The 10,234-nt window shown below is 33.6% G+C and overlaps 1 long non-coding RNA gene across 1 annotated transcript; it reads right to left on the bottom strand.

Moving 5' to 3' along the window:
- Positions 1 to 2,731: 2,731 nt before the first annotated feature.
- Positions 2,732 to 9,507, bottom strand: LOC145269692 (uncharacterized). Its single transcript, XR_013865172.1, has 2 exons — positions 9,375 to 9,507; positions 2,732 to 4,828 (listed from the first exon to the last, which is right to left on the bottom strand). It is a non-coding gene; the product is annotated as an uncharacterized LOC145269692 (long non-coding RNA).
- Between the last annotated feature and the right edge of the window lie 727 nt (positions 9,508 to 10,234).

Here is a 10,234-nt window from a genome sequence, read left to right as displayed (position 1 = left end):
ATTCGATATTTTTTATATTTTTTTAAGCTTCTGATTGGTTGTTTTAACTGTGGTTCTAAAAATGATCGTCGAAACCATTGGAGTCATACCCTCATTAGAAGTCCAAAACATTTAACATTATTAAATTTATTGATTTATTTACATTAATATGTATTCTGTGTACGCTTTTTGTAAATTTTTTTTACTATTATTCTTTTATTTATCTATTTACTAGCGAGGGGTGCCTGGTGTTGCCCAGTCATAAAAGTTGTTTAAATATATTTTAATTTAGAGAATGATGTTGTAGTTTGCTTGAAGCATTATGTGTAGTGTAAAAGGAGTTGTGTTTAAAGGCTATATCAATGCGGTTCATGGGAAACACCATGGACACGAGTTAGTGTATAAAAGAATAATGACAATATTAGAAGAAATTTTCAATAATTTTCAATTATATTACGTTTATTTGCAAACATAATATGTCATATAAGATGGTAGGTGCTGATGTCCCTAATTTTCGAGAGTAGTATCTCTTCTTCAGGATGAAAATAAAACGAAACATGTACAACGAGGTTTTCCTGTGTCTGTTTTATTTATTTATTTTTTTATCTATTTCCAGAAGTCAGTGCCGTAGATTACCTGTCAAATCAATTTCCAGGATACGAATTGTGATGAATATTAAGTATTGTTGGGAATTATTGTACTTTTTTTAATGTATTTAAAGGATTAATTTTTTGCATATTATGATAAAAGCGTGTATATAGGAGTGTTAATGACTGCTGTGTTCATGTCATGTAATATCTGGTTTGAGTAAAGCAAATGTGTGGTTGGGTTAGTTCCCCTGCTAAAGTGCATACGTCAATATGTATACACGTGCACACCTACATATATGTGCATGCACACAAGCACATGCACACATACTCATATATATGCATAGTAATTTTGGAAAATATATATGACTTGGATGCCATTAGCTAGAATCGAAACTGAAACCGAAACTTATAGTGCTCCAGCCTGTGTCGTTACCGTTTGAGCTTTCATCAGCTGGATAAAAGACAGCTATAAATTCTTAAGCTTGACAGAAAGATTCCCGAATTTGATATAGTAATAGATTGACTTATAACCATGTGGTAATAGACTTATAATCATGTGGTAATAGATAGACTTATAACCATGTGCCAGTAGACAGACTTATGCCCATGTGGCGATAGACTTATGACAAGTGGCAGATGACAAAACTTTTAAAACAAGATGCAATCGAAACTTTTAACAAAATTATCAGATGACCGTGTGCTGTGGGGTGAACTGCAGCCATAGTAGCTAGTTGTAGCTGTGGACCAGAAAACTGTTAATTGACACTGAGAAGAAAAGTCTAAAGGCTTGTGATTGGTACACCAGCCCAGATGGTGCATTGTTGAATGTATATATAATTAATATATATACACACTGACAATTCCTCTGTCACTATTCTCAAAATCAACACAGAGACGAATTCCAAAGTATAAGTTTTATTTACAATTAAGCTTCTAGTTCATTGACAAAGAGAGAGAGAGGGAAAGCGAGCGAGAGAGAGAGAGAGAGAGCGGTTGGTTGTAAGGGGTTGGTTGGTGTGCAGCTCACCAACAAAGATCTGTCAAAATATCAATCACGCTTGCCACTATGTTTGCTCTCTTCTGCTTTCTGTTGTTTATTTTTCTCTTATATAGTCACAAATCAACATTCCTGGAATTGTAAACATCAAGATATTACATTCTTCTTTTCTATTTTTCATTGCACAATTCATAACTTCTGACCTTGTTTTCATTTAATAACAATTTCGGTCATTTTCATGGAACACAAAAATGTAAATCAACTCCGATTGGAATGTATGTGTGTGCATACTTCTGCTTACAAATATGCATAACCATGTCTCTATATCCAACAGTAACAATGCTCCATGCATGGGAAGACTGTGACTTTGTAATGGTATAGGTGCAAGTAATTTTCTAGCATGATAGAGACCGCCCATCTTCTTTGCAGCAGCCTTTGCAATATCCTCCATACTTGAAACTATAAAGCTTTTGTCTTTGCATGTAGATTTTTTGTTGTTGAAGTTTATTTGTTGCTCTTAAAAGAAAGTTTAATCTCAGTAGCATTCTGACGTGAGTAATTTTCTTGCATGGTAGAGGGAGCCCACTTGGGTAGCAGCAGCCTTGCCAATGTCTTCAATACTTTAAAACTTTGAACTTTTAATTAATTGTATTAAGTATAACCTTTTTATGCAAATATTACACAAGTATAAATCATGTAGAATATCAGCATTTAATTTTCATTCACTAAAAAGAAAAATTCCCTACTCCCAAGCTTTACCTTTTCCATCAACAATTTAAAACTATAGAACTTTTGACTTTGAGTGTATTTGCATATAGATTTTTAAATTATATTTGTGTGAAAATGTCAACAGACAAACTCAACATAAAACGTGTTTTTTTTTCTTTCATGCGAATCCTCATGTGAGTCCTCCAGTTGGAATTGTCGGAAAAAGCCAAGACAATAATGTGTCTACTCCCAAGCTTTACCTTCTTTAAAACTATAAAGCTTTTGACTTTGTGTGTATTTGTGTTGTTAAACTTTTTTGTGCTTGTTGTTAAAGGAAAGAAGTTTCATCTTAGTAGCATTCTGGTACAAGTAATTTTCTAGCAGAGTAGAGGGAGCCCACCTTCTTTAAAACTATAAAACTTTTGACTTTGTGTGTATTTGCATGTGGATTTTTAAATTTTATTTGTGCAAAAATGTCAACAAACAAACTCGACGCGAAAACATTTTTTTCTTTCTCTTGCAAATTCTCATATTATTGTTCCAGTTGGAATTGTCGGAAAAAACGACTCACAAATGTGACATGAAAATTTTTTTTCTTTATTCCATTTTCACCCCAAACAAGGCACAGTGTCACTTTGAAGTAGGGGGCTACTATCAGAGACATAATTTGCAGGGATATGAAATGAGATGAGAAGCAAACTGTCTGTTTACATTACAGAACTTCTGCATGTCAGTACAGTTGGGAAAGCAGAATCCTGGAAGGGAGTTCCAAAGTCTAGCAGTTCTGGGGAAGAAACTATTTGAGTAGAAGGCCTTCTTACATCTAGGCATCTTTATTGTGTAGGGTGGGATTTAGCTGCTTGTTGGGTTTGTCGGGGTATTCACGTCGAGGGGGTACAAGTGCTTGTAGTTCGTCAGAGCATTCACCATTAAAATACTTGTAGAATAAGCAAAGGGATGCAACATTTTGTCGATGGGACAGAGGCTGAAGCTTAGATGACAGTTCAGGACCTATCAAGTGTGCAGCTCTCTTTTGAACCCTGTCCATGAGTGAGAGACTAGTAGCAGATACACCAGCCCAAATACAATACTCATACATGGGCGAATGGTGACCTTATAGAGGAACAGAAAACTTTCAGGTGTAAGTAGCTCTCCATTTTTGCTTTTGTTATTAAAGGAAATAAGATTCGTTTAAGTAGCATTCTGGTATGAGTAATTTTCTAGCAGAGTAGAGGGGAGCCACCTTCTTAAAACTATAACGCTTTTGACTTTGTGTGTATTTGCATGTGGATTTTTAAATTATATTTGTGTGAAAATGATGACGGACAAACTCGACACGCAAACGTCTTTTTCTCTTTCGTGTGAATCCTCATGTGATTCCTCCAGTTGGAATTGTCAGAAAAGGCCGAACCACAAACGTGACAGGAAAACGGTTTTTCCCCCGTGTGAATGCGCATGTGTTTTGTGAGATTGCAATTCTGCGAGAACGTCGAGGAACAAACGCGACAACGATACGGCTTTTCACCCGTGTGAACCCTGACGTGTTTCTTTAGATTGGAGTTCGATGAAAACGAAACGCCGCAGACTTGACAAGAATATGGCTTCTCCTGATTGTGAATCCGCAGATGCATTTTCAAGCTGGAATTCAACGAATAAGCAAAGCCACAAACTTCACAAATATATGGTTTTTCTCCGCTGTGAATTCTCATGTGTGTCTTTAGCGTGAAATTCGACGAACAAGCATAGCTGCATTTGGCACAAGAATATGGTTTTTCATCCGTGTGGATTCGCAAGTGATTTTTCAACGTGGAATTATACAAGAATCTCGTCCCGCAGAATTCACACGAATATCGTTTTTCCTTTGCGTGGTTTTTGCTTGCATGGGTTTTTAGATCGCAATGCTGGGAAAACGACATCTTACAAACTTTGCATTGATATTCCTTCCCGCCAGTGTGTATTTGCAGGTGTTTTTTTAAAGAGGATTCTTGCGGAAATGATGATTCACACAGCTGACAGGAAAATGGTCCACCTTCTGCTGAGTCCTCCATCTCGTTCCAAACTAAACTTCTCTTCAGCCTTCTTTACAGTGAAAATGGGTGAACAATTGTTTTCAATGCAAAGATTTTTCTTCAACAGTAAACCTTGTTCAATTCATATCATTAACAAGAAAATCGTTCACTTTAAACAGGTTTCACCATATTGTTTCAAATTGGACTTCTTTTTCTTTTTTCTTGTGCGTCGTTTTTGCTTGTGTCGGTTTTTAGATCACAACGCTGGGAAAACAGCATTTTACAAACTTTGCATTGGTATTGCTTTCATGTCTGTGCGTATTTATAGGTGTTTTTTTTTTATTAAAGAACATTCTTGTCAAAATGAAAATTCACAGAGTTGAAAGATAAATGGTTTTATTCCACATCGTTTTTAAACTAGATTTCTTGTCAGCATGCTTTAGGAGTAACTTTTCTTTGTTGGTAGTTCGTTCATCTTGTTTGTTCGATTAATTATCTACAAACACAAATAGTGGTTTGTTTAGCTTGTTCATTCCACTGGCAATCTGCAAAGGAAGAGATACAAATATAGGTATTTTAATTATTTACTTAAAAATTATTTTTAAATAAAAAAAATTCGTCCATAAATAATAGTGATGAAACGATTCCAATGCAATTACCGATTCTTTGCTAAACTCCCAATTCTGATACAATTACTGATTCCGATTCTTTATAAATCTCTAAATATTCAATTATAGAGTTGTTATTTCTTCTTGATTACTGTAAAAACATATGTGAAATGTGCAGATATTTTCTTAAACATAAAAATAAACACTTGATCTTAGATTTTAGCTTTACGGATCATTCAAAATCAATAAACATTATTTTATCACTACTATCAGCAGTAGAAGATGTTGTTTTAAACAGAATACCTGGGAGCGAATAAAATATATAAAATCTTACGTCTTTGTCTATATCTTGTGAAGCATCTTCCTTAAAACAGGTCCGGCTCCCCAAGATGGTTGAAGAATCCCTCTGAAGCAACCCATTACGTGTATGATACATACAGTTAAAATGTTATAAAAAACAAAAAATTGAAGTTTTAAATATATTTCAAAGAAATAAATTACACCCGGTGCTAAAATATTGATAATTCACCGATCGCAAAAAAAAAAAATAAATAAAAAAACTGGCATGAATAATGCTAATTTTAAAATATTTGAAAATACTCAATAAAAAGTTTTGTTTATTATTAAAAGAATGGACTGAAAAATATTACATAAAAATTGTTTGTTTTGCAGTAAAAAAATAAATAAAACGAAATATTTGACTTTCTCCAATAAAAATAAAAGTTCAAATACGAATTCACTTATGATATTTTGATTAAAATTATCGCAAATGTGCAATTATAATAATTATTTTCCGAATGGAGAATTGTTCTTTCTCTTTAGAACATACATGGACAATCGGTAACACATATTGGTAGCCATATTTTTTCATGCCAGTTAGCATGGCCACATGGTTGAATACCGGAAGCTGTCTATACCTACAACTTAATCAGGAAGTGACGTTACGCTGTCATATGCATTGCCCTTCTTTCTCGGTAGCCACGGTTGGGCCCAGGATGGACCCCTGAGGAACTCCAGCATTAATACTGAGGGCTTCTGATTTCTGCCTCTCAATCACTACTCTTATGAGGCTATCAGAGAGAAATGATTTAATGATTGAGAAAACATTTTTAGGTATACCATAGCTGGAAATCTTGTGAAGCAGGCCATGCCTTATCGAAGGCTTTTGATATGTCAAGAGCAATTGCCCTGGAGAGGAAGCATTTGTCAAGAGATTCACTAATTCTATGATATATAACCGTTAGCACATCTGCTGTAGATCTGGCAGAACGGAAACCATATTGCATGCCACTAAGAAGGTTATTTCTGCTGAGGTGGTTGACTACTCTATTTAATATGGATTCTAGCAACTTACTCATGACACACAAAAGACATTGGTCTGTACTGAGAGGGAGACAACTTATCACCTGAATTCTTAAATACAGGGCATACTGATGTTGGTTTCCAGGATGTTGGGAAGCACTTCTCCTTAAGGCAATGCTTAAACAGTTTTGTAAGTATGGGGGCAAGTTCTGGTTGAAGCTTTTTCAGGACTATAATTGGAATGCTGTCAGGGCCAGTTGCTTTACTAGAAACAAGGTTCTTGATTAGCTTGGCGACCTCATGCACAGATATTTGTATGTTGCATAGCATGTTGTCTATTATGGGGGAAATACGGGGAGTTGTTAGCCTTCGTCGTATAGGGTAGAATTAGCTGCAAAGTTCTTTGCAAATAGTTTGGCCTTGTCTGATGCTGACAAGATCATCTCAGGTCCATTAATGATGGTTGAGATAGAACGCAAGCTTTTGTTCAGGATCCTGTTTGCTATTTGCTAGAATTGGTGGGAACCAAGCCACTGCTCAGCTACTTTGGATTTAACAGACTGAACATATAGATCTCTTGCATGTTTTATTACTCTTTTACAGTGGTTGCTGGCAGTCCTGAAAGCAGCTTTAGTCTCAATACATCTGTTTAGAGCACAATTGGACCATGTTTTAAACGAATATCACATTTAAAATTGTCACAAACAAGTAGTTTCTATGATTTTAAGACCTTTATTATCCAATGTTTTCTGTAATGGTTTTCAGTAGTCGCCATTTTGGTTTTGTCACATAAGACACTTAATGTGCATGCTTAAAACTGTCATAAACAAGAATAAAAATTGTATCCAGTGAATCAGAATGTCTTTGATAAGTATCGATAATCGATAACTAAAAGAATCCAATGAAAGAAAGAACGGGAGATATTGACTAAAGTTAACGTTTTATGAAGTGCATTTGAGAATTTTTTTACCACACAAGTAGAAAGACCTAGCGTTTAAAATGATGTTGTTGTTTAGAGCACAATTGAGCCATGATACTTGCCTTTTTAATTTTAAACTTTAATTCAAGCCGTTATATAAAAATAATTTATAAAATCAACATTAGGTTCTCTACGGTGCAATGTAGACTACAATGTATTGTGGACTAAGTCACTGTGAAGAGGACTTAAAAATTTTTACTGATTTTGATGACAACAAAATATAGGAGGGTGAAACTTTTGTTAATCCTCATTCAATCCCGGACAATGTTGGGTCTCCTTGCTAGTCTATAAATACAAGGAGATGAACTGGTACACAATTATTGTGGAGTTTGGCAGGAACTTCTTATTTAAGTTCATACCAAATAAAAATTACCTATTTCCGAAAACGACAGACAATTAATCCGCCATCCTCTATTTCGTATAACATGCTCAGTAATTGCCACGTCGATTATGCTTCGAAGGAAATATGAAAAAGAAAATTTAGTGCTTGTACAAAGAAAGGTGACATATCGATTTTTTAAAATATAAGATTGCAGAAACAGGGGACATAACTCAGATTGCTTTTTTTAGAAAACATATTTTAAATTACTAGGTATGTGCAAAATGAATAGCCGATGCTCAAAATATTTATACATTTTTAGCCCTCTCTTTATTCACCAAAAAAATCAGGAAATTAATCAATTTTAATGAAATTTTCAGTATTTATCAAATAATGATCACGGAATATAATGAACCCATTATTTTTATTTGAATCTTAGTGGAAATGTATTATTTTGTTTAAACAATAAACACCTTTACTAAAGTTATGGTTATCAGTAGTAAAAAAAAAAGACAAAAAATGAAATAATTTTGCTTTTTATGCAAACAAAGTCTTGTAAATTGTAACAATAAAAAAGAAAAAAAAATTTTCAGGAACTAAAGTCTATATTAACAAAATCGATATAACTTAAAGTAAAAATTGATTTCTCAAACTGATGAGATTATCATTCATTTAAGCATTGTTTATTTAATATTTTCATACAAAAAATAAATTTAATTGCAAAAAATATTCCCTGTTTCTTTTTATTGAATTACATTTTCAGCATAATTTTTATATGTAAGATTCTAATATTTTCCTTGCATGAATGAATGTGACATCTTAAGCATCTTTTTTTTCTTTTTAATTTAAAAGCAGGACAAACACAAATAATTAAATTAAAAATGGTAAAAATTATACAAACGTTCATGATAGAATGTATGGACGCACAGCTGAGAAAAAAACACCCAGCATCATCTCCAGATAGCCTTTGGACTTTAGGCTTCCATAGAACCCATGTTAGATGACTTTGTTTTGTTTGTGCAAAGCCAGAACTGTAGATTTTAGGAGCTAATTAAGCTAATTTTTTGTACAAACAAGGTGCTTTTTTTTTTTTAAATTGTTAATTAATTCAATATCTTCGGACTTTACTAATTATCTTTGAAATAGACCCAGAAAACTAATATTTGTCTTGCAAAGGATTTTTACAATGAATTTATTTAACTTCAAAATTTTGCTGAATTTGTCAGTTTCCGAAAGTTTCTGTGAGAAAATTTTTTTTTTTTTTACACGGTGGTCACCACTTATCAAGGCCCGGAAGCCACTCAGGGATAAGGGTTATAATTATTTATACATTATTATTATGATACATTTTTCATTATAACTTTTTTCACGTGTACAATTCCCACCACCCCTTTTGGAAATTAACTTTAGGCTTTAATTTTTCAAATACAATAAAAAAATAATAATCGGAATTAAAAAAAAAAATGATAAAACGGCTTTCAAAAATATTTCCCCCTTATCAGTTTTCCGCCATTTTTGCTCGTACCTTACTTTTAATTTTTGCTTATTGTCTGTTATTTAATTATGTTTTTAATTGAAAAAATATTTGAATTGAATTACTTTTTTTACATAAAAAACATTTTTGATATAAATTTACAAAAACGTAACTGGAAATTATTCAAATTTTAAGTAATTTAATTAAAGTATTGTTTTTACTGTTTGTTATGTTAATTAAATTAGGTACTTTTGAACTTATTGTATCGTATTGAAATAATAGCGTTATTATTTAGAAAGCCATTCTTAACATAGGGAGGTTTTCACCTAAAAACATGTCCTTTGTTTCACGATTTTTTTTATCTGTCGTCTTTCTTTGTACAAGCACCCAAAATTAAAGGAATACTTACAGTGTCAGAATCTGCGTTTAAATGATATATTTATTTCTTTGAATATATAATATGTTAAAGAAATACATGATTTGATTGTATGGCAAGTTAAACTTGCCAAGTTCAAAATGGCGACCATTAAAGCAGGTTCGCAGAAAATTAAAACTAGGCGTCAACAAAGTCTTATATTTCGCTGATTACAGAAAAAAATATTATTTAATTTATCACAATATTTAGCTTTATTCAAGTTCCGTCTGTGATTGTTTTCAAAGGATTTATTTCCGCTTTGTGCGGATCGTTCTGCTTCACGTTGAATGCCCTGAAAAAGTCTCTACTGATAAATGTTCATCAGCTTTAAAATAAGTAAACGAACTTAGCTATTTTTCAGAATAACAGATTATTTTGTTAACTAGTAAACATTAATTAGAATGGATTTTTTTCAGGGCATTTATCGTGAGGCAGGAAACGGAAGTAGCTAATTTGACATGTCACCGGTTAGTTGGAAAGGCTGACAAACTAATCGATTTTTTTTTTTTTAATTTTTTTTTTTTATTACATTTTCACCCCAAACAAGGCAAATTGTCACTTTGGTGTAGGGGGCTACTATCAGGGGCAACAACTACTGGGGTACTATGTAGGGATTTGGGCAGCAAGGTGTCGGTTCACGTTACACTTGAACTTCTGCACGTCAGTACTGTTGGGGAAGCAGGAACCTGGAATGGAATTCCAGAGTCTAGCGGTTCTGGGGAAGAAACTATTGGAGTAAAAAGATCTTTTACATCTAGGGATCTACAGTGTGGGGGTGGGATTTAGCAGCCTGTCGGGTTTGTCGAGGGTGCACACGTCGTGGGGGCACAAGTGATTGCAGTTCGTCAGAGCAT

Source organism: Euprymna scolopes, chromosome 45, assembly GCF_053919585.1.
Source record: "Euprymna scolopes isolate OS-2025 chromosome 45, ASM5391958v1, whole genome shotgun sequence".
Taxonomy (NCBI): Eukaryota; Metazoa; Mollusca; class Cephalopoda; order Sepiida; family Sepiolidae; genus Euprymna; species Euprymna scolopes.
Note: the sequence above shows the minus strand (reverse complement) of the source record. Positions and strands in the feature narration are given on the sequence as shown.